The sequence below is a fragment of the Bos javanicus genome, chromosome X (assembly GCF_032452875.1).
Source record: "Bos javanicus breed banteng chromosome X, ARS-OSU_banteng_1.0, whole genome shotgun sequence".
NCBI lineage: Eukaryota > Metazoa > Chordata > Mammalia > Artiodactyla > Bovidae > Bos > Bos javanicus.
Genome location: NC_083897.1, coordinates 88,486,040 through 88,509,954, shown reverse-complemented (window position 1 = coordinate 88,509,954; position 23,915 = coordinate 88,486,040).

Below are 23,915 nucleotides of genomic sequence, written 5' to 3'. Positions count from 1 at the left end.
GATGCCAGCCAGTTTGGCCATTTAAGCGCTTGATGTTGCAAGCAACAGAGAAGGACCCCAAGCAGGGGGCCCCTTAGGCCCCTGACACGGAGAGCAGTAGGGAAAGACCCAAACCAGGTTGGGGGTGGGCGGAAGGGGGCAGGCTTTAGTGCCTGATGCACCAAGCAACAGAAAAGGAACCCAGGGAATGTGGCCATTTAAGCTCCAGACACACCAAGCAACAGTGAAGAACTCAAGCCAGGGGGATCATTTAAGCACCTGGTGAACTGAGCAACAGAGAAGGACCCCAGTCAGAGGCCCTTTCAGTGCCCGACATGCCATGTAATAGACAAGGACCCTAGCTAGGGTGGCCATTTAAGTGCCTGATGCACTGAGCAACATAGAAGAACCCCAGACAGGGGACCTTTTAAGTACCTGACATGGCAACTAATGAAAAGGACCCCAGCCAGGGTGGTGATTTAAGTGTCTGTCCCTTCAAGCAACAGAGAAGGACTCCAACCATGGGGGCCCTTTAAACACCCGACACACTGGGCAACAGAGAAGGACCCCAATGGGGTGGGCGGGGCCTTAAGCACCTGACACATTGACCAACAGGAAACGTCCTCAGCCAGGGCGGCCCTTTACATGCCTGATATGCCAAGCAACAGAGAAGGACCCCAGCCAGGGTGGCCATTTAAGAGCCTGTCATGCCAAGCAACACTAAAGGACCCCTGGCAGGGGGCCCTTTAAGTGCCCGATGTGCAGAGGAACAGAAAAGGACTCCAGGCATGGTCCCCTTTATGTGCCTGACACTCCAAATAACAGTGAAGGGCCCCAATCGGGGGCCCTATAAGTGTCTGACATGCTAAGCAACAGAGAAGGACCCCTGAACTGCAGGTGGGGGGCCATTTAAGCACCTGACACATCGAGCAATAGAGAGGGACCCAACCAGGTGGGCCCTTTAAGTACCTGATACACCAAGCAACAAACAAGGACCCCAACATGGGTGGCCATTTCAGTGCCTGATGCACTGAGCAAAAGAGGAGGAGCCCGGCCAGGGGCATTATAAGTACCTGACATGCCAACTAATAGAGAAGGACCCCAGTCAGGGTGGTGATTTAAGTGCCTGTCCCTCCAAGCAACAGAGAAGGACTCCAACCATGGGGGCCCTTTAAACACCCGACACACTGGGCAACAGAGAAGGACCCCAATGGGGTCGGCGGGGCCCTTAAGCACCTGACACATTGACCAACAGGAAACGTCCTCAGCCAGGGCGGCCCTTTACATGCCTGATATGCCAAGCAACAGAGAAGGACCCCAGCCAGGGTGGCCTTTTAAGTGCCTGACGCACCAGGCCACAGAGAAGGAGCCCAGCCAGGGTGGCCATTTAAGGGAGTGTCATACCAAGCAACACAAAAGGACCCCAGGCAGGGGGCTCTTTAAGTGCCCGATGTGCAGAGAAACAGAAAAGGACTCCAGGCATGGTCCCCTTTAAGTGCCTGACACACCAAGTAACAGTGAAGGACCCCAATCGGGGGCCCTGTAAGTGCCTGACATGCCAAGCAACAGAGAAGGACCCCCGAACTGCAGGTGGGGGGCCATTTAAGCACCTGACACATTGAGCAATAGAGAGGGACCCAACCAGGTGGGCCCTTTAAGTGCCTGATGCACCAAGCAACAAAAAAGGACCCCAACATGGGTGGCCATTTCAGCGCCTGATGCACTGAACAAAAGAGGAACCCAGCCAGGGGGCCCTTTAAGTGACTGACACGAAAAATAAGAGATGGATGCCAGCCAGTTTGGCCATTTAAGCGCTTGATGTTGCAAGCAACAGAGAAGGACCCCAAGCAGGGGGCCCCTTAGGCCCCTGACACGGAGAGCAGTAGGGAAGGACCCAAACCGGGTGGTGGGGGGTAGGGGGGGACGGGGGCAGGCTTTAGTGCCTGATGCACCAAGCAACAGATAAGGAACCCAGGGAATGTGGCCATTTAAGCTCCAGACACACCAAGCAACAGTGAAAAACTCAAGCCAGGGGCGTCATTTAAGCACCTGGTGAACTGAGCAACAGAGAAGGACCCCAGTCAGAGGCCCTTTAAGTGCCTGACACGCCACGTAATAGAGAAGGACCTCAGCCAGGGTAGGCATTTAAGTGCCTGACACACGAAGCAATAGAGAAGGACCCTAGCTAGGGTGGCCATTTAAGTGCCTGTCCCTCCAAGCAACAGAGAAGGACTCCAACCATGGGGACCCTTTAAACACCTGACACACTGAGCAACAGAGAAGGACCCCAACGGGGTGGGCGGGGCCCTTAGGCACCTGACACATTGACCAACAGGGAACGTCCTCAGCCAGGGCGGCCCTTTAAATGCCTGATATGCCAAGCAACAGAGAAGGACCCCAGCCAGGGTGGCCTTTTAAGTGCCTGACGCACCAGGCCACAGAGAAGGACCCCAGCCAGGGTGGCCATTTAAAAGTCTGTCATGCCAAGCAACATAATAGGACCCCAGGCAGGGGGCCCTTTAAGTGCCCGATGTGCAAAGACACAGGAAAGGACTCCAGGCACGGTCCCCTTTAAGTGCCTGACACTCCCAACAGTGAAGGACCCCAGTCGGGGGTCCCTTTAAGTGCCTGACATGCCAAGCAACAGAGAAGGACCCCCCCCCAACTTCAGGTGGGGGCCATTTAAGCACCTGACACATTGAGCAATAGGGAGGGACCCAACCAGGTGGGCCCTTTAAGTGCCTGATGCACCAAGCAACAAAAAAGGACCCCAACATGGGTGGCCATTTCAGCGCCTGATGCACTGAACAAAAGAGAAGCACCCCCAGCCAGGGGGCCCTTTAAGTGACTGACACGAAAAATAAGAGATGGATGCCAGCCAGTTTGGCCATTTAAGTGCTTGATGTTGCAAGCAACAGAGAAGGACCCCAAGCAGGGGGGCCCCTTAGGCCCCTGACACGGAGAGCAGTAGGGAAAGACCCAAACCAGGTTGGGGGTGGGCGGAAGGGGGCAGGCTTTAGTGCCTGATGCACCAAGCAACAGAAAAGGAACCCAGGGAATGTGGCCATTTAAGCTCCAGACACACCAAGCAACAGTGAAGAACTCAAGCCAGGGGGATCATTTAAGCACCTGGTGAACTGAGCAACAGAGAAGGACCCCAGTCAGAGGCCCTTTCAGTGCCCGACATGCCATGTAATAGAGATGGACCCTAGCTAGGGTGGCCATTTAAGTGCCTGATGCACTGAGCAACATAGAAGAACCCCAGACAGGGGACCTTTTAAGTACCTGACATGGCAACTAATGAAAAGGACCCCAGCCAGGGTGGTGATTTAAGTGTCTGTCCCTTCAAGCAACAGAGAAGGACTCCAACCATGGGGGCCCTTTAAACACCTGACACATTGACCAACAGGAAATGTCCTCAGCCAGGGCGGCCCTTTACATGCCTGATATGCCAAGCAACAGAGAAGGACCCCAGCCAGGGTGGCCATTTAAGAGCCTGTCATGCCAAGCAACACTAAAGGACCCCTGGCAGGGGGCCCTTTAAGTGCCCGATGTGCAGAGGAACAGAAAAGGACTCCAGGCATGGTCCCCTTTAAGTGCCTGACACTCCAAATAACAGTGAAGGGCCCCAATCGGGGGCCCTATAAGTGTCTGACATGCTAAGCAACAGAGAAGGACCCCTGAACTGCAGGTGGGGGGCCATTTAAGCACCTGACACAACGAGCAATAGAGAGGGACCCAACCAGGTGGGCCCTTTAAGTACCTGATGCACCAAGCAACAAACAAGGACCCCAACATGGGTGGCCATTTCAGTGCCTGATGCACTGAGCAAAAGAGGAGGAGCCCGGCCAGGGGCACTTATAAGTACCTGACATGCCAACTAATAGAGAAGGACCCCAGTCAGGGTGGTGATTTAAGTGCCTGTCCCTCCAAACAACAGAGAAGGACTCCAACCATGGGGGCCCTTTAAACACCCGACACACTGGGCAACAGAGAAGGACCCCAATGGGGTGGGCGGGGCCCTTAAGCACATGACACATTGACCAACAGGAAACGTCCTCAGCCAGGGCGGCCCTTTACATGCCTGATATGCCAAGCAACAGAGAAGGACCCCAGCCAGGGTGGCCTTTTAAGTGCCTGACGCACCAGGCCACAGAGAAGGAGCCCAGCCAGGGTGGCCATTTAAGTGAGTGTCATACCAAGCAACAGAGAAGGACACCAGGCAGGGGGCCCTTTAAGTGCCCGATGTGCAGAGAAACAGAAAAGGACTCCAGGCATGGTCCCCTTTAAGTGCCTGACACTCCAAATAACAGTGAAGGGCCCCAATCGGGGGCCCTATAAGTGTCTGACATGCTAAGCAACAGAGAAGGACCCCTGAACTGCAGGTGGGGGGCCATTTAAGCACCTGACACATCGAGCAATAGAGAGGGACCCAACCAGGTGGGCCCTTTAAGTACCTGATGCACCAAGCAACAAACAAGGACCCCAACATGGGTGGCCATTTCAGTGCCTGATGCACTGAGCAAAAGAGGAGGAGCCCGGCCAGGGGCACTTATAAGTACCTGACATGCCAACTAATAGAGAAGGACCCCAGTCAGGGTGGTGATTTAAGTGCCTGTCCCTCCAAACAACAGAGAAGGACTCCAACCATGGGGGCCCTTTAAACACCCGACACACTGGGCAACAGAGAAGGACCCCAATGGGGTGGGCGGGGCCCTTAAGCACCTGACACATTGACCAACAGGAAACGTCCTCAGCCAGGGCGGCCCTTTACATGCCTGATATGCCAAGCAACAGAGAAGGACCCCAGCCAGGGTGGCCTTTTAAGTGCCTGACGCACCAGGCCACAGAGAAGGAGCCCAGCCTGGGTGGCCATTTAAGGGAGTGTCATACCAAGCAACAGAGAAGGACCCCAGGCAGGGGGCCCTTTAAGTGCCCGATGTGCAGAGAAACAGAAAAGGACTCCAGGCATGGTCCCCTGTAAGTGCCTGACACACCAAGTAACAGTGAAGGACCCCAATCGGGGGCCCTTTAAGTGCCTGACATGCCAAGTAACAGAGAAGGACCCCCGAACTGCAGGTGGGGGGCCATTTAAGCACCTGACACATTGAGCAATAGAGAGGGACCCAACCAGGTGGGCCCTTTAAGTGCCTGATGCACCAAGCAACAAAAAAGGACCCCAACATGGGTGGCCATTTCAGCGCCTGATGCACTGAACAAAAGAGGAACCCAGCCAGGGGGCCCTTTAAGTGACTGACACGAAAAATAAGAGATGGATGCCAGCCAGTTTGGCCATTTAAGCGCTTGATGTTGCAAGCAACAGAGAAGGACCCCAAGCAGGGGGGCCCCTTATGCCCCTGATACAGAGAGCAGTAGGGAAGGACCCAAACCGGGTGGTGGGGGGGTAGGGGGGACGGGGGCAGGCTTTAGTGCCTGATGCACCAAGCAACAGATAAGGAACCCAGGGAATGTGGCCATTTAAGCTCCAGACACACCAAGCAACAGTGAAAAACTCAAGCCAGGGGCGTCATTTAAGCACCTGGTGAACTGAGCAACAGAGAAGGACCCCAGTCAGAGGCCCTTTAAGTGCCTGACACGCCACGTAATAGAGAAGGACCTCAGCCAGGGTAGGCATTTAAGTGCCTGACACACGAAGCAATAGAGAAGGACCCTAGCTAGGGTGGCCATTTAAGTGCCTGTCCCTCCAAGCAACAGAGAAGGACTCCAACCATGGGGACCCTTTAAACACCTGACACACTGAGCAACAGAGAAGGACCCCAAAGGGGTGGGCGGGGCCCTTAGGCACCTGACACATTGACCAACAGGGAACGTCCTCAGCCAGGGCGGCCCTTTAAATGCCTGATATGCCAAGCAACAGAGAAGGACCCCAGCCAGGGTGGCCTTTTAAGTGCCTGACGCACCAGGCCACAGAGAAGGACCCCAGCCAGGGTGGCCATTTAAAAGTCTGTCATGCCAAGCAACATAATAGGACCCCAGGCAGGGGGCCCTTTAAGTGCCCGATGTGCAAAGACACAGAAAAGGACTCCAGGCACGGTCCCCTTTAAGTGCCTGACACTCCCAACAGTGAAGGACCCCAGTCGGGGGTCCCTTTAAGTGCCTGACATGCCAAGCAACAGAGAAGGACCCCCCCAACTTCAGGTGGGGGCCATTTAAGCACCTGACACATTGAGCAATAGGGAGGGACCCAACCAGGTGGGCCCTTTAAGTGCCTGATGCACCAAGCAACAAAAAAGGACCCCAACATGGGTGGCCATTTCAGCGCCTGATGCACTGAACAAAAGAGAAGGAGCCCAGCCAGGGGCACTAATAAGTGGCTGATGTGCCAAGTAACAGAGAAGCACCCCCAGCCAGGGGGCCCTTTAAGTGACTGACACGAAAAATAAGAGATGGATGCCAGCCAGTTTGGCCATTTAAGCGCTTGATGTTGCAAGCAACAGAGAAGGACCCCAAGCAGGGGGGCCCCTTAGGCCCCTGACACGGAGAGCAGTAGGGAAAGACCCAAACCAGGTTGGGGGTGGGCGGAAGGGGTAAGGCTTTAGTGCCTGATGCACCAAGCAACAGAAAAGGAACCCAGGGAATGTGGCCATCTAAGCTCCAGACACACCAAACAACAGTGAAGAACTCAAGCCAGGGGGATCATTTAAGCACCTGGTGAACTGAGCAACAGAGAAGGACCCCAGTCAGAGGCCCTTTAAGTGCCCGACATGCCATGTAATAGACAAGGACCCTAGCTAGGGTGGCCATTTAAGTGCCTGATGCACTGAGCAACATAGAAGAACCCCAGACAGGGGACCTTTTAAGTACCTGACATGGCAACTAATGAAAAGGACCCCAGCCAGGGTGGTGATTTAAGTGTCTGTCCCTTCAAGCAACAGAGAAGGACTCCAACCATGGGGGCCCTTTAAACACCTGACACATTGACCAACAGGAAATGTCCTCAGCCAGGGCGGCCCTTTACATGCCTGATATGCCAAGCAACAGAGAAGGACCCCAGCCAGGGTGGCCATTTAAGAGCCTGTCATGCCAAGCAACACTAAAGGACCCCTGGCAGGGGGCCCTTTAAGTGCCCGATGTGCAGAGAAACAGAAAAGGACTCCAGGCATGGTCCCCTTTAAGTGCCTGACACTCCAAATAACAGTGAAGGGCCCCAATCGGGGGCCCTATAAGTGTCTGACATGCTAAGCAACAGAGAAGGACCCCTGAACTGCACGTGGGGGGCCATTTAAGCACCTGACACATCGAGCAATAGAGGGACCCAACCAGGTGGGCCCTTTAAGTACCTGATGCACCAAGCAACAAACAAGGACCCCAACATGGGTGGCCATTTCAGTGCCTGATGCACTGAGCAAAAGAGGAGGAGCCCGGCCAGGGGCACTTATAAGTACCTGACATGCCAACTAATAGAGAAGGACCCCAGTCAGGGTGGTGATTTAAGTGCCTGTCCCTCCAAACAACAGAGAAGGACTCCAACCATGGGGGCCCTTTAAACACCCGACACACTGGGCAACAGAGAAGGACCCCAATGGGGTGGGCGGGGCCCTTAAGCACCTGACACATTGACCAACAGGAAACGTCCTCAGCCAGGGCGGCCCTTTACATGCCTGATATGCCAAGCAACAGAGAAGGACCCCAGCCAGGGTGGCCTTTTAAGTGCCTGACGCACCAGGCCACAGAGAAGGACCCCAGCCAGGGTGGCCATTTAAGGGAGTGTCATACCAAGCAACAGAGAAGGACCCCAGGCAGGGGGCCCTTTAAGTGCCCGATGTGCAGAGAAACAGAAAAGGACTCCAGGCATGGTCCCCTGTAAGTGCCTGACACACCAAGTAACAGTGAAGGACCCCAATCGGGGGCCCTTTAAGTGCCTGACATGCCAAGCAACAGAGAAGGACCCCCGAACTGCAGGTGGGGGGCCATTTAAGCACCTGACACATTGAGCAATAGAGAGGGACCCAACCAGGTGGGCCCTTTAAGTGCCTGATGCACCAAGCAACAAAAAAGGACCCCAACATGGGTGGCCATTTCAGCGCCTGATGCACTGAAGAAAAGAGGAACCCAGCCAGGGGGCCCTTTAAGTGACTGACACGAAAAATAAGAGATGGATGCCAGCCAGTTTGGCCATTTAAGCGCTTGATGTTGCAAGCAACAGAGAAGGACCCCAAGCAGGGGGGCCCCTTATGCCCCTGATACAGAGAGCAGTAGGGAAGGACCCAAACCGGGTGGTGGGGGGGTAGGGGGGGACGGGGGCAGGCTTTAGTGCCTGATGCACCAAGCAACAGATAAGGAACCCAGGGAATGTGGCCATTTAAGCTCCAGACACACCAAGCAACAGTGAAAAACTCAAGCCAGGGGCGTCATTTAAGCACCTGGTGAACTGAGCAACAGAGAAGGACCCCAGTCAGAGGCCCTTTAAGTGCCTGACACGCCACGTAATAGAGAAGGACCTCAGCCAGGGTAGGCATTTAAGTGCCTGACACACGAAGCAATAGAGAAGGACCCTAGCTAGGGTGGCCATTTAAGTGCCTGTCCCTCCAAGCAACAGAGAAGGACTCCAACCATGGGGACCCTTTAAACACCTGACACACTGAGCAACAGAGAAGGACCCCAAAGGGGTGGGCAGGGCCCTTAGGCACCTGACACATTGACCAACAGGGAACGTCCTCAGCCAGGGCGGCCCTTTAAATGCCTGATATGCCAAGCAACAGAGAAGGACCCCAGCCAGGGTGGCCTTTTAAGTGCCTGACGCACCAGGCCACAGAGAAGGACCCCAGCCAGGGTGGCCATTTAAAAGTCTGTCATGCCAAGCAACATAATAGGACCCCAGGCAGGGGGCCCTTTAAGTGCCCGATGTGCAAAGACACAGAAAAGGACTCCAGGCACGGTCCCCTTTAAGTGCCTGACACTCCCAACAGTGAAGGACCCCAGTCGGGGGTCCCTTTAAGTGCCTGACATGCCAAGCAACAGAGAAGGACCCCCCCCAACTTCAGGTGGGGGCCATTTAAGCACCTGACACATTGAGCAATAGGGAGGGACCCAACCAGGTGGGCCCTTTAAGTGCCTGATGCACCAAGCAACAAAAAAGGACCCCAACATGGGTGGCCATTTCAGCGCCTGATGCACTGAACAAAAGAGAAGGAGCCCAGCTAGGGGCACTAATAAGTGGCTGATGTGCCAAGTAACAGAGAAGCACCCCCAGCCAGGGGGCCCTTTAAGTGACTGACACGAAAAATAAGAGATGGATGCCAGCCAGTTTGGCCATTTAAGCGCTTGATGTTGCAAGCAACAGAGAAGGACCCCAAGCAGGGGGCCCCTTAGGCCCCTGACACGGAGAGCAGTAGGGAAAGACCCAAACCAGGTTGGGGGTGGGCGGAAGGGGGCAGGCTTTAGTGCCTGATGCACCAAGCAACAGAAAAGGAACCCAGGGAATGTGGCCATCTAAGCTCCAGACACACCAAACAACAGTGAAGAACTCAAGCCAGGGGGATCATTTAAGCACCTGGTGAACTGAGCAACAGAGAAGGACCCCAGTCAGAGGCCCTTTAAGTGCCCGACATGCCATGTAATAGACAAGGACCCTAGCTAGGGTGGCCATTTAAGTGCCTGATGCACTGAGCAACATAGAAGAACCCCAGACAGGGGACCTTTTAAGTACCTGACATGGCAACTAATGAAAAGGACCCCAGCCAGGGTGGTGATTTAAGTGTCTGTCCCTTCAAGCAACAGAGAAGGACTCCAACCATGGGGGCCCTTTAAACACCTGACACATTGACCAACAGGAAATGTCCTCAGCCAGGGCGGCCCTTTACATGCCTGATATGCCAAGCAACAGAGAAGGACCCCAGCCAGGGTGGCCTTTTAAGTGCCTGACGCACCAGGCCACAGAGAAGGACCCCAGCCAGGGTGGCCATTTAAGAGCCTGTCATGCCAAGCAACAGAGAAGGACCCCAGGCAGGGGGCCCTTTAAGTGCCCGATGTGTAGAGAAACAGAAAAGGACTCCAGGCATGGTCCCCTTTAAGTGCCTGACACTCCAAATAACAGTGAACGGCCCCAATCGGGGGCCCTATAAGTGTCTGACATGCTAAGCAACAGAGAAGGACCCCTGAACTGCAGGTGGGGGGCCATTTAAGCACCTGACACATCGAGCAATAGAGAGGGACCCAACCAGGTGGGCCCTTTAAGTACCTGATGCACCAAGCAACAAAAAAGGACCCCAACATGGGTGGCCATTTCAGTGCCTGATGCACTGAGCAAAAGAGGAGGAGCCCGGCCAGGGGCACTTATAAGTACCTGACATGCCAACTAATAGAGACGGACCCCAGTCAGGGTGGTGATTTAAGTGCCTGTCCCTCCAAACAACAGAGAAGGACTCCAACCATGGGGGCCCTTTAAACACCCAACACACTGGGCAACAGAGAAGGACCCCAATGGGGTGGGCGGGGCCCTTAAGCACCTGACACATTGACCAACAGGAAACGTCCTCAGCCAGGGCGGCCCTTTACACGCCTGATATGCCAAGCAACAGAGAAGGACCCCAGCCAGGGTGGCCTTTTAAGTGCCTGACGCACCAGGCCACAGAGAAGGAGCCCAGCCAGGGTGGCCATTTAAGGGAGTGTCATACCAAGCAACACAAAAGGACTCCAGGCAGGGGGCACTTTATGTGCCCGATGTGCAGAGAAACAGAAAAGGACTCCAGGCATGGTCCCCTTTAAGTGCCTGACACACCAAGTAACAGTGAAGGACCCCAATCGGGGGCCCTTTAAGTGCCTGACATGCCAAGCAACAGAGAAGGACCCCCGAACTGCAGGTGGGGGGCCATTTAAGCACCTGACACATTGAGCAATAGAGAGGGACCCAACCAGGTGGGCCCTTTAAGTGCCTGATGCACCAAGCAACAAAAAAGGACCCCAACATGGGTGGCCATTTCAGCGCCTGATGCACTGAACAAAAGAGGAACCCAGCCAGGGGGCCCTTTAAGTGACTGACACGAAAAATAAGAGATGGATGCCAGCCAGTTTGGCCATTTAAGCGCTTGATGTTGCAAGCAACAGAGAAGGACCCCAAGCAGGGGGGCCCCTTAGGCCCCTGACACGGAGAGCAGTAGGGAAGGACCCAAACCGGGTGGTGGGGGGGTAGGGGGGGGACGGGGGCAGGCTTTAGTGCCTGATGCACCAAGCAACAGATAAGGAACCCAGGGAATGTGGCCATTTAAGCTCCAGACACACCAAGCAACAGTGAAAAACTCAAGCCAGGGGCGTCATTTAAGCACCTGGTGAACTGAGCAACAGAGAAGGACCCCAGTCAGAGGCCCTTTAAGTGCCTGACACGCCACGTAATAGAGAAGGACCTCAGCCAGGGTAGGCATTTAAGTGCCTGACACACGAAGCAATAGAGAAGGACCCTAGCTAGGGTGGCCATTTAAGTGCCTGTCCCTCCAAGCAACAGAGAAGGACTCCAACCATGGGGACCCTTTAAACACCTGACACACTGAGCAACAGAGAAGGACCCCAACGGGGTGGGCGGGGCCCTTAGGCACCTGACACATTGACCAACAGGGAACGTCCTCAGCCAGGGCGGCCCTTTAAATGCCTGATATGCCAAGCAACAGAGAAGGACCCCAGCCAGGGTGGCCTTTTAAGTGCCTGACGCACCAGGCCACAGAGAAGGACCCCAGCCAGGGTGGCCATTTAAAAGTCTGTCATGCCAAGCAACATAATAGGACCCCAGGCAGGGGGCCCTTTAAGTGCCCGATGTGCAAAGACACAGAAAAGGACTCCAGGCACGGTCCCCTTTAAGTGCCTGACACTCCCAACAGTGAAGGACCCCAGTCGGGGGTCCCTTTAAGTGCCTGACATGCCAAGCAACAGAGAAGGACCCCCCCCAACTTCAGGTGGGGGCCATTTAAGCACCTGACACATTGAGCAATAGGGAGGGACCCAACCAGGTGGGCCCTTTAAGTGCCTGATGCACCAAGCAACAAAAAAGGACCCCAACATGGGTGGCCATTTCAGCGCCTGATGCACTGAACAAAAGAGAAGGAGCCCAGGCAGGGGCACTAATAAGTGGCTGATGTGCCAAGTAACAGAGAAGCACCCCCAGCCAGGGGGCCCTTTAAGTGACTGACACGAAAAATAAGAGATGGATGCCAGCCAGTTTGGCCATTTAAGCGCTTGATGTTGCAAGCAACAGAGAAGGACCCCAAGCAGGGGGGCCCCTTAGGCCCCTGACACGGAGAGCAGTAGGGAAAGACCCAAACCAGGTTGGGGGTGGGCGGAAGGGGGCAGGCTTTAGTGCCTGATGCACCAAGCAACAGAAAAGGAACCCAGGGAATGTGGCCATTTAAGCTCCAGACACACCTAGCAACAGTGAAGAACTCAAGCCAGGGGGATCATTTAAGCACCTGGTGAACTGAGCAACAGAGAAGGACCCCAGTCAGAGGCCCTTTCAGTGCCCGACATGCCATGTAATAGACAAGGACCCTAGCTAGGGTGGCCATTTAAGTGCCTGATGCACTGAGCAACATAGAAGAACCCCAGACAGGGGACCTTTTAAGTACCTGACATGGCAACTAATGAAAAGGACCCCAGCCAGGGTGGTGATTTAAGTGTCTGTCCCTTCAAGCAACAGAGAAGGACTCCAACCATGGGGGCCCTTTAAACACCTGACACATTGACCAACAGGAAATGTCCTCAGCCAGGGCGGCCCTTTACATGCCTGATATGCCAAGCAACAGAGAAGGACCCCAGCCAGGGTGGCCATTTAAGAGCCTGTCATGCCTAGCAACACTAAAGGACCCCTGGCAGGGGGCCCTTTAAGTGCCCGATGTGCAGAGAAACAGAAAAGGACTCCAGGCATGGTCCCCTTTAAGTGCCTGACACTCCAAATAACAGTGAAGGGCCCCAATCGGGGGCCCTATAAGTGTCTGACATGCTAAGCAACAGAGAAGGACCCCTGAACTGCAGGTGGGGGGCCATTTAAGCACCTGACACATCGAGCAATAGAGAGGGACCCAACCAGGTGGGCCCTTTAAGTACCTGATGCACCAAGCAACAAACAAGGACCCCAACATGGGTGGCCATTTCAGTGCCTGATGCACTGAGCAAAAGAGGAGGAGCCGGGCCAGGGGCACTTATAAGTACCTGACATGCCAACTAATAGAGAAGGACCCCAGTCAGGGTGGTGATTTAAGTGCCTGTCCCTCCAAACAACAGAGAAGGACTCCAACCATGGGGGCCCTTTAAACACCCGACACACTGGGCAACAGAGAAGGACCCCAATGGGGTGGGCGGGGCCCTTAAGCACCTGACACATTGACCAACAGGAAACGTCCTCAGCCAGGGCGGCCCTTTACACGCCTGATATGCCAAGCAACAGAGAAGGACCCCAGCCAGGGTGGCCTTTTAAGTGCCTGACGCACCAGGCCACAGAGAAGGAGCCCAGCCAGGGTGGCCATTTAAGGGAGTGTCATACCAAGCAACACAAAAGGACCCCAGGCAGGGGGCTCTTTAAGTGCCCGATGTGCAGAGAAACAGAAAAGGACTCCAGGCATGGTCCCCTTTAAGTGCCTGACACACCAAGTAACAGTGAAGGACCCCAATCGGGGGCCCTTTAAGTGCCTGACATGCCAAGCAACAGAGAAGGACCCCCGAACTGCAGGTGGGGGGCCATTTAAGCACCTGACACATTGAGCAATAGAGAGGGACCCAACCAGGTGGGCCCTTTAAGTGCCTGATGCACCAAGCAACAAAAAAGGACCCCAACATGGGTGGCCATTTCAGCGCCTGATGCACTGAACAAAAGAGGAACCCAGCCAGGGGGCCCTTTAAGTGACTGACACGAAAAATAAGAGATGGATGCCAGCCAGTTTGGCCATTTAAGCGCTTGATGTTGCAAGCAACAGAGAAGGACCCCAAGCAGGGGGGCCCCTTAGGCCCCTGACACGGAGAGCAGTAGGGAAGGACCCAAACCGGGTGGTGGGGGCGTAGGGGGGACGGGGGCAGGCTTTTGTGCCTGATGCACCAAGCAACAGATAAGGAACCCAGGGAATGTGGCCATTTAAGCTCCAGACACACCAAGCAACAGTGAAAAACTCAAGCCAGGGGCGTCATTTAAGCACCTGGTGAACTGAGCAACAGAGAAGGACCCCAGTCAGAGGCCCTTTAAGTGCCTGACACGCCACGTAATAGAGAAGGACCTCAGCCAGGGTAGGCATTTAAGTGCCTGACACACGAAGCAATAGAGAAGGACCCTAGCTAGGGTGGCCATTTAAGTGCCTGTCCCTCCAAGCAACAGAGAAGGACTCCAACCATGGGGACCCTTTAAACACCTGACACACTGAGCAACAGAGAAGGACCCCAACGGGGTGGGCGGGGCCCTTAGGCACCTGACACATTGACCAACAGGGAACGTCCTCAGCCAGGGCGGCCCTTTAAATGCCTGATATGCCAAGCAACAGAGAAGGACCCCAGCCAGGGTGGCCTTTTAAGTGCCTGACGCACCAGGCCACAGAGAAGGACCCCAGCCAGGGTGGCCATTTAAAAGTCTGTCATGCCAAGCAACATAATAGGACCCCAGGCAGGGGGCCCTTTAAGTGCCCGATGTGCAAAGACACAGAAAAGGACTCCAGGCACGGTCCCCTTTAAGTGCCTGACACTCCCAACAGTGAAGGACCCCAGTCGGGGGTCCCTTTAAGTGCCTGACATGCCAAGCAACAGAGAAGGACCCCCCCCAACTTCAGGTGGGGGCCATTTAAGCACCTGACACATTGAGCAATAGGGAGGGACCCAACCAGGTGGGCCCTTTAAGTGCCTGATGCACCAAGCAACAAAAAAGGACCCCAACATGGGTGGCCATTTCAGCGCCTGATGCACTGAACAAAAGAGAAGGAGCCCAGCCAGGGGCACTAATAAGTGGCTGATGTGCCAAGTAACAGAGAAGCACCCCCAGCCAGGGGGCCCTTTAAGTGACTGACACGAAAAATAAGAGATGGATGCCAGCCAGTTTGGCCATTTAAGCGCTTGATGTTGCAAGCAACAGAGAAGGACCCCAAGCAGGGGGCCCCTTAGGCCCCTGACACGGAGAGCAGTAGGGAAAGACCCAAACCAGGTTGGGGGTGGGCGGAAGGGGGCAGGCTTTAGTGCCTGATGCACCAAGCAACAGAAAAGGAACCCAGGGAATGTGGCCATTTAAGCTCCAGACACACCAAGCAACAGTGAAGAACTCAAGCCAGGGGGATCATTTAAGCACCTGGTGAACTGAGCAACAGAGAAGGACCCCAGTCAGAGGCCCTTTCAGTGCCCGACATGCCATGTAATAGACAAGGACCCTAGCTAGGGTGGCCATTTAAGTGCCTGATGCACTGAGCAACATAGAAGAACCCCAGACAGGGGACCTTTTAAGTACCTGACATGGCAACTAATGAAAAGGACCCCAGCCAGGGTGGTGATTTAAGTGTCTGTCCCATCAAGCAACAGAGAAGGACTCCAACCATGGGGGCCCTTTAAACACCTGACACATTGACCAACAGGAAATGTCCTCAGCCAGGGCGGCCCTTTACATGCCTGATATGCCAAGCAACAGAGAAGGACCCCAGCCAGGGTGGCCTTTTAAGTGCCTGACGCACCAGGCCACAGAGAAGGAGCCCAGCCAGGGTGGCCATTTAAGTGAGTGTCATACCAAGCAACAGAGAAGGACACCAGGCAGGGGGCCCTTTAAGTGCCCGATGTGCAGAGAAACAGAAAAGGACTCCAGGCATGGTCCCCTTTAAGTGCCTGACACTCCAAATAACAGTGAACGGCCCCAATCGGGGGCCCTATAAGTGTCTGACATGCTAAGCAACAGAGAAGGAACCCTGAACTGCACGTGGGGGGCCATTTAAGCACCTGACACATCGAGCAATAGAGAGGGACCCAACCAGGTGGGCCCTTTAAGTACCTGATGCACCAAGCAACAAAAAAGGACCCCAACATGGGTGGCCATTTCAGTGCCTGATGCACTGAGCAAAAGAGGAGGAGCCCGGCCAGGGGCACTTATAAGTACCTGACATGCCAACTAATAGAGAAGGACCCCAGTCAGGGTGGTGATTTAAGTGCCTGTCCCTCCAAACAACAGAGAAGGACTCCAACCATGGGGGCCCTTTAAACACCCGACACACTGGGCAACAGAGAAGGACCCCAATGGGGTGGGCGGGGCCCTTAAGCACCTGACACATTGACCAACAGGAAACGTCCTCAGCCAGGGCGGCCCTTTACATGCCTGATACGCCAAGCAACAGAGAAGGACCCCAGCCAGGGTGGCCTTTTAAGTGCCTGACGCACCAGGCCACAGAGAAGGAGCCCAGCCTGGGTGGCCATTTAAGGGAGTGTCATACCAAGCAACAGAGAAGGACCCCAGGCAGGGGGCCCTTTAAGTGCCCGATGTGCAGAGAAACAGAAAAGGACTCCAGGCATGGTCCCCTGTAAGTGCCTGACACACCAAGTAACAGTGAAGGACCCCAATCGGGGGCCCTTTAAGTGCCTGACATGCCAAGCAACAGAGAAGGACCCCCGAACTGCAGGTGGGGGGCCATTTAAGCACCTGACACATTGAGCAATAGAGAGGGACCCAACCAGGTGGGCCCTTTAAGTGCCTGATGCACCAAGCAACAAAAAAGGACCCCAACATGGGTGGCCATTTCAGCGCCTGATGCACTGAACAAAAGAGGAACCCAGCCAGGGGGCCCTTTAAGTGACTGACACGAAAAATAAGAGATGGATGCCAGCCAGTTTGGCCATTTAAGCGCTTGATGTTGCAAGCAACAGAGAAGGACCCCAAGCAGGGGGGCCCCTTATGCCCCTGATACAGAGAGCAGTAGGGAAGGACCCAAACCGGGTGGTGGGGGGTAGGGGGGACGGGGGCAGGCTTTAGTGCCTGATGCACCAAGCAACAGATAAGGAACCCAGGGAATGTGGCCATTTAAGCTCCAGACACACCAAGCAACAGTGAAAAACTCAAGCCAGGGGCGTCATTTAAGCACCTGGTGAACTGAGCAACAGAGAAGGACCCCAGTCAGAGGCCCTTTAAGTGCCTGACACGCCACGTAATAGAGAAGGACCTCAGCCAGGGTAGGCATTTAAGTGCCTGACACACGAAGCAATAGAGAAGGACCCTAGCTAGGGTGGCCATTTAAGTGCCTGTCCCTCCAAGCAACAGAGAAGGACTCCAACCATGGGGACCCTTTAAACACCTGACACACTGAGCAACAGAGAAGGACCCCAACGGGGTGGGCGGGGCCCTTAGGCACCTGACACATTGACCAACAGGGAACGTCCTCAGCCAGGGCGGCCCTTTAAATGCCTGATATGCCAAGCAACAGAGAAGGACCCCAGCCAGGGTGGCCTTTTAAGTGCCTGACGCACCAGGCCACAGAGAAGGACCCCAGCCAGGGTGGCCATTTAAAAGTCTGTCATGCCAAGCAACATAATAGGACCCCAGGCAGGGGGCCCTTTAAGTGCCCGATGTGCAAAGACACAGAAAAGGACTCCAGGCACGGTCCCCTTTAAGTGCCTGACACTCCCAACAGTGAAGGACCCCAGTCGGGGGTCCCTTTAAGTGCCTGACATGCCAAGCAACAGAGAAGGACCCCCCCCAACTTCAGGTGGGGGCCATTTAAGCACCTGACACATTGAGCAATAGGGAGGGACCCAACCAGGTGGGCCCTTTAAGTGCCTGATGCACCAAGCAACAAAAAAGGACCCCAACATGGGTGGCCATTTCAGCGCCTGATGCACTGAACAAAAGAGAAGGAGCCCAGCCAGGGGCACTAATAAGTGGCTGATGTGCCAAGTAACAGAGAAGCACCCCCAGCCAGGGGGCCCTTTAAGTGACTGACACGAAAAATAAGAGATGGATGCCAGCCAGTTTGGCCATTTAAGCGCTTGATGTTGCAAGCAACAGAGAAGGACCCCAAGCAGGGGGGCCCCTTAGGCCCCTGACACGGAGAGCAGTAGGGAAAGACCCAAACCAGGTTGGGGGTGGGCGGAAGGGGGCAGGCTTTAGTGCCTGATGCACCAAGCAACAGAAAAGGAACCCAGGGAATGTGGCCATTTAAGCTCCAGACACACCAAGCAACAGTGAAGAACTCAAGCCAGGGGGATCATTTAAGCACCTGGTGAACTGAGCAACAGAGAAGGACCCCAGTCAGAGGCCTTTTCAGTGCCCGACATGCCATGTAATAGAGAAGGACCCTAGCTAGGGTGGCCATTTAAGTGCCTGATGCACTGAGCAACATAGAAGAACCCCAGACAGGGGACCTTTTAAGTACCTGACATGGCAACTAATGAAAAGGACCCCAGCCAGGGTGGTGATTTAAGTGTCTGTCCCTTCAAGCAACAGAGAAGGACTCCAACCATGGGGGCCCTTTAAACACCTGACACATTGACCAACAGGAAATGTCCTCAGCCAGGGCGGCCCTTTACATGCCTGATATGCCAAGCAACAGAGAAGGACCCCAGCCAGGGTGGCCATTTAAGAGCCTGTCATGCCAAGCAACACTAAAGGACCCCTGGCAGGGGGCCCTTTAAGTGCCCGATGTGCAGAGGAACAGAAAAGGACTCCAGGCATGGTCCCCTTTAAGTGCCTGACACTCCAAATAACAGTGAAGGGCCCCAATCGGGGGCCCTATAAGTGTCTGACATGCTAAGCAACAGAGAAGGACCCCTGAACTGCAGGTGGGGGGCCATTTAAGCACCTGACACATCGAGCAATAGAGAGGGACCCAACCAGGTGGGCCCTTTAAGTACCTGATGCACCAAGCAACAAACAAGGACCCCAACATGGGTGGCCATTTCAGTGCCTGATGCACTGAGCAAAAGAGGAGGAGCCCGGCCAGGGGCACTTATAAGTACCTGACATGCCAACTAATAGAGAAGGACCCCAGTCAGGGTGGTGATTTAAGTGCCTGTCCCTCCAAGCAACAGAGAAGGACTCCAACCATGGGGGCCCTTTAAACACCCGACACACTGGGCAACAGAAAAGGACCCCAATGGGGTGGGCGGGGCCCTTAAGCACCTGACACATTGACCAACAGGAAACGTCCTCAGCCAGGGCGGCCCTTTACATGCCTGATATGCCAAGCAACAGAGAAGGACCCCAGCCAGGGTGGCCTTTTAAGTGCCTGACGCACCAGGCCACAGAGAAGGAGCCCAGCCAGGGTGGCCATTTAAGGGAGTGTCATACCAAGCAACACAAAAGGACCCCAGGCAGGGGGCTCTTTAAGTGCCCGATGTGCAGAGAAACAGAAAAGGACTCCAGGCATGGTCCCCTTTAAGTGCCTGACACACCAAGTAACAGTGAAGGACCCCAATCGGGGGCCCTTTAAGTGCCTGACATGCCAAGCAACAGAGAAGGACCCCCGAACTGCAGGTGGGGGGCCATTTAAGCACCTGACACGTTGAGCAATAGAGAGGGACCCAACCAGGTGGGCCCTTTAAGTGCCTGATGCACCAAGCAACAAAAAAGGACCCCAACATGGGTGGCCATTTCAGCGCCTGATGCACTGAACAAAAGAGGAACCCAGCCAGGGGGCCCTTTAAGTGACTGACACGAAAAATAAGAGATGGATGCCAGCCAGTTTGGCCATTTAAGCGCTTGATGTTGCAAGCAACAGAGAAGGACCCCAAGCAGGGGGCCCCTTAGGCCCCTGACACGGAGAGCAGTAGGGAAGGACCCAAACCGGGTGGTGGGGGGTAGGGGCGGGACGGGGGCAGGCTTTAGTGCCTGATGCACCAAGCAACAGATAAGGAACCCAGGGAATGTGGCCATTTAAGCTCCAGACACACCAAGCAACAGTGAAAAACTCAAGCCAGGGGCGTCATTTAAGCACCTGGTGAACTGAGCAACAGAGAAGGACCCCAGTCAGAGGCCCTTTAAGTGCCTGACACGCCACATAATAGAGAAGGACCTCAGCCAGGGTAGGCATTTAAGTGCCTGACACACGAAGCAATAGAGAAGGACCCTAGCTAGGGTGGCCATTTAAGTGCCTGTCCCTCCAAGCAACAGAGAAGGACTCCAACCATGGGGACCCTTTAAACACCTGACACACTGAGCAACAGAGAAGGACCCCAACGGGGTGGGCGGGGCCCTTAGGCACCTGACACATTGACCAACAGGGAACGTCCTCAGCCAGGGCGGCCCTTTAAATGCCTGATATGCCAAGCAACAGAGAAGGACCCCAGCCAGGGTGGCCTTTTAAGTGCCTGACGCACCAGGCCACAGAGAAGGACCCCAGCCAGGGTGGCCATTTAAAAGTCTGTCATGCCAAGCAACATAATAGGACCCCAGGCAGGGGGCCCTTTAAGTGCCCGATGTGCAAAGACACAGAAAAGGACTCCAGGCACGGTCCCCTTTAAGTGCCTGACACTCCCAACAGTGAAGGACCCCAGTCGGGGGTCCCTTTAAGTGCCTGACATGCCAAGCAACAGAGAAGGACCCCCCCAACTTCAGGTGGGGGCCATTTAAGCACCTGACACATTGAGCAATAGGGAGGGACCCAACCAGGTGGGCCCTTTAAGTGCCTGATGCACCAAGCAACAAAAAAGGACCCCAACATGGGTGGCCATTTCAGCGCCTGATGCACTGAACAAAAGAGAAGGAGCCCAGCCAGGGGCACTAATAAGTGGCTGATGTGCCAAGTAACAGAGAAGCACCCCCAGCCAGGGGGCCCTTTAAGTGACTGACACGAAAAATAAGAGATGGATGCCAGCCAGTTTGGCCATTTAAGCGCTTGATGTTGCAAGCAACAGAGAAGGACCCCAAGCAGGGGGCCCCTTAGGCCCCTGACACGGAGAGCAGTAGGGAAAGACCCAAACCAGGTTGGGGGTGGGCGGAAGGGGGCAGGCTTTAGTGCCTGATGCACCAAGCAACAGAAAAGGAACCCAGGGAATGTGGCCATTTAAGCTCCAGACACACCAAGCAACAGTGAAGAACTCAAGCCAGGGGGATCATTTAAGCACCTGGTGAACTGAGCAACAGAGAAGGACCCCAGTCAGAGGCCCTTTCAGTGCCCGACATGCCATGTAATAGACAAGGACCCTAGCTAGGGTGGCCATTTAAGTGCCTGATGCACTGAGCAACATAGAAGAACCCCAGACAGGGGACCTTTTAAGTACCTGACATGGCAACTAATGAAAAGGACCCCAGCCAGGGTGGTGATTTAAGTGTCTGTCCCATCAAGCAACAGAGAAGGACTCCAACCATGGGGGCCCTTTAAACACCTGACACATTGACCAACAGGAAATGTCCTCAGCCAGGGCGGCCCTTTACATGCCTGATATGCCAAGCAACAGAGAAGGACCCCAGCCAGGGTGGCCTTTTAAGTGCCTGACGCACCAGGCCACAGAGAAGGAGCCCAGCCAGGGTGGCCATTTAAGTGAGTGTCATACCAAGCAACAGAGAAGGACACCAGGCAGGGGGCTCTTTAAGTGCCCGATGTGCAGAGAAACAGAAAAGGACTCCAGGCATGGTCCCCTTTAAGTGCCTGACACTCCAAATAACAGTGAACGGCCCCAATCGGGGGCCCTATAAGTGTCTGACATGCTAAGCAACAGAGAAGGAACCCTGAACTGCACGTGGGGGGCCATTTAAGCACCTGACACATCGAGCAATAGAGAGGGACCCAACCAGGTGGGCCCTTTAAGTACCTGATGCACCAAGCAACAAAAAAGGACCCCAACATGGGTGGCCATTTCAGTGCCTGATGCACTGAGCAAAAGAGGAGGAGCCCGGCCAGGGGCACTTATAAGTACCTGACATGCCAACTAATAGAGAAGGACCCCAGTCAGGGTGGTGATTTAAGTGCCTGTCCCTCCAAACAACAGAGAAGGACTCCAACCATGGGGGCCCTTTAAACACCCGACACACTGGGCAACAGAGAAGGACCCCAATGGGGTGGGCGGGGCCCTTAAGCACCTGACACATTGACCAACAGGAAACGTCCTCAGCCAGGGCGGCCCTTTACATGCCTGATATGCCAAGCAACAGAGAAGGACCCCAGCCAGGGTGGCCTTTTAAGTGCCTGACGCACCAGGCCACAGAGAAGGAGCCCAGCCAGGGTGGCCATTTAAGGGAGTGTCATACCAAGCAACACAAAAGGACCCCAGGCAGGGGGCTCTTTAAGTGCCCGATGTGCAGAGAAACAGAAAAGGACTCCAGGCACGGTCCCCTTTAAGTGCCTGACACTCCCAACAGTGAAGGACCCCAGTCGGGGGTGCCTTTAAGTGCCTGACATGCCAAGCAACAGAGAAGGACCCCCCCCCAACTTCAGGTGGGGGCCATTTAAGCACCTGACACATTGAGCAATAGGGAGGGACCCAACCAGGTGGGCCCTTTAAGTGCCTGATGCACCAAGCAACAAAAAAGGACCCCAACATGGGTGGCCATTTCAGCGCCTGATGCACTGAACAAAAGAGAAGGAGCCCAGCCAGGGGCACTAATAAGTGGCTGATGTGCCAAGTAACAGAGAAGCACCCCCAGCCAGGGGGCCCTTTAAGTGACTGACACGAAAAATAAGAGATGGATGCCAGCCAGTTTGGCCATTTAAGCGCTTGATGTTGCAAGCAACAGAGAAGGACCCCAAGCAGGGGGGCCCCTTAGGCCCCTGACACGGAGAGCAGTAGGGAAAGACCCAAACCAGGTTGGGGGTGGGCGGAAGGGGGCAGGCTTTAGTGCCTGATGCACCAAGCAACAGAAAAGGAACCCAGGGAATGTGGCCATTTAAGCTCCAGACACACCAAGCAACAGTGAAGAACTCAAGCCAGGGGGATCATTTAAGCACCTGGTGAACTGAGCAACAGAGAAGGACCCCAGGCAGGGGGCCCTTTAAGTGCCCGATGTGCAGAGAAACAGAAAAGGACTCCAGGCATGGTCCCCTTTAAGTGACTGACACACCAAGTAACAGTGAAGGACCCCAATCGGGGGCCCTTTAAGTGCCTGACATGCCAAGCAACAGAGAAGGACCCCCGAACTGCAGGTGGGGGGCCATTTAAGCACCTGACACATTGAGCAATAGAGAGGGACCCAACCAGGTGGGCCCTTTAAGTGCCTGATGCACCAAGCAACAAAAAAGGACCCCAACATGGGTGGCCATTTCAGCGCCTGATGCACTGAACAAAAGAGGAACCCAGCCAGGGGGCCCTTTAAGTGACTGACACGAAAAATAAGAGATGGATGCCAGCCAGTTTGGCCATTTAAGCGCTTGATGTTGCAAGCAACAGAGAAGGACCCCAAGCAGGGGGGCCCCTTATGCCCCTGATACAGAGAGCAGTAGGGAAGGACCCAAACCGGGTGGTGGGGGGGTAGGGGGGACGGGGGCAGGCTTTAGTGCCTGATGCACCAAGCAACAGATAAGGAACCCAGGGAATGTGGCCATTTAAGCTCCAGACACACCAAGCAACAGTGAAAAACTCAAGCCAGGGGCGTCATTTAAGCACCTGGTGAACTGAGCAACAGAGAAGGACCCCAGTCAGAGGCCCTTTAAGTGCCTGACACGCCACGTAATAGAGAAGGACCTCAGCCAGGGTAGGCATTTAAGTGCCTGACACACGAAGCAATAGAGAAGGACCCTAGCTAGGGTGGCCATTTAAGTGCCTGTCCCTCCAAGCAACAGAGAAGGACTCCAACCATGGGGACCCTTTAAACACCTGACACACTGAGCAACAGAGAAGGACCCCAACGGGGTGGGCGGGGCCCTTAGGCACCTGACACATTGACCAACAGGGAACGTCCTCAGCCAGGGCGGCCCTTTAAATGCCTGATATGCCAAGCAACAGAGAAGGACCCCAGCCAGGGTGGCCTTTTAAGTGCCTGACGCACCAGGCCACAGAGAAGGACCCCAGCCAGGGTGGCCATTTAAAAGTCTGTCATGCCAAGCAACATAATAGGACCC